Source organism: Sinocyclocheilus anshuiensis, unplaced genomic scaffold, assembly GCF_001515605.1.
Source record: "Sinocyclocheilus anshuiensis isolate Anshui unplaced genomic scaffold, SAMN03320099.WGS_v1.1 scaffold1910, whole genome shotgun sequence".
Lineage (NCBI taxonomy): Eukaryota > Metazoa > Chordata > Actinopteri > Cypriniformes > Cyprinidae > Sinocyclocheilus > Sinocyclocheilus anshuiensis.
The window spans coordinates 449,204-450,211 of record NW_015546013.1 but is presented as its reverse complement, the minus strand read 5'-3'; the positions used below and the strand labels follow the sequence as shown (position 1 = coordinate 450,211).

General features: G+C 31.2%; 1 long non-coding RNA gene across 1 annotated transcript in view; it reads left to right on the top strand.

The window, feature by feature from the left end:
• LOC107698471 (uncharacterized) overlaps positions 1–537 on the top strand; it is a 1,079-nt gene extending 542 nt beyond the window's left edge. Inside the window, exons 3-4 of the long non-coding RNA XR_001635352.1 lie at positions 143–235; positions 486–537. This is a non-coding gene — a long non-coding RNA (uncharacterized LOC107698471). The remainder of the gene's footprint in view (positions 1–142; positions 236–485) is intronic.
• Positions 538–1,008: the final 471 nt, after the last annotated feature.

The following is a 1,008-nucleotide window of genomic DNA, read 5'->3' as shown; positions in this document are numbered from 1 at the left end:
CCATTTACCAAAACACTATAATATTTAATATTACTGAAATCTATCATCTATCATAGTAGTATGACTGAATTTGTAACATATGAAATGCTCCAGTTGTGAAGAATTCAGTAGTTACTTTGTGTTTGCATGGTTTCTTATAAAGGTTCAGATGCAATAAATCATCGAAGCAGTGCACAGACCAGCGGGTGAAGATTCATGTGAACAAGCAGGGCTTTTTTGTGCAGGCTTTGCGAAGGTAAAGTTTACACATTTAGGTAATTTGACGTGATTTTTAGCTAATAGGTCATTTTAGTAATATATTTAAATATTTTGTTGCTTTAAATGTATAGTTTTCTATATGTGTGTGATAATTCATTAGTATGTGTTTGGTCATATATCCTTTTCGTGTTAGAAATATGAAAATAATCTGCTGTTTAAATCACGAGACGAAGAGAAGGTCATCTTTCTCTGATGACAATGTTTTCTTCATGCTCTTTCTTTTTAAGGCCTTTGTTTCCAGACTGATCTACAGACTAATAACTAGAAGTGCACTGGAGGGAGACAGCTGGATGAGGATTCATCAAAGTCTCTCTGGTTCTTTGGATGACATAACATGTATTTACTAGAGAAAACAGGTGAAGGGGTGGATTTTTTCCAAATGCAAGTGATTTTATTTTATTTTGATTTATCTTTGAATTATTAATGATATTATTGATGATTACATTAATTTGAATTAATGTATTGCTCATAATCCTTGCTCCTAATTGTTCCGTTTTCTGTATTGTAAATTTTATACATTTATTGCCTCATTATATCGCGTCCAGAGAATATATGCTTTTATATGTAATTTCATTTGTTGATCTTTGTTTTAAACAATATTTCCAAACAGAGAGAGATTGTAGAAAATATGATTGTAGTGTGTTATACTTTAAAGGGGTCATATGATGCTGCTAAAAAGAACATTATTTGGTGTAATGAAATGTTTATGTGGTTTAAGGTTAAAAAAAATGCGCCCCGTAAACAAAAAAC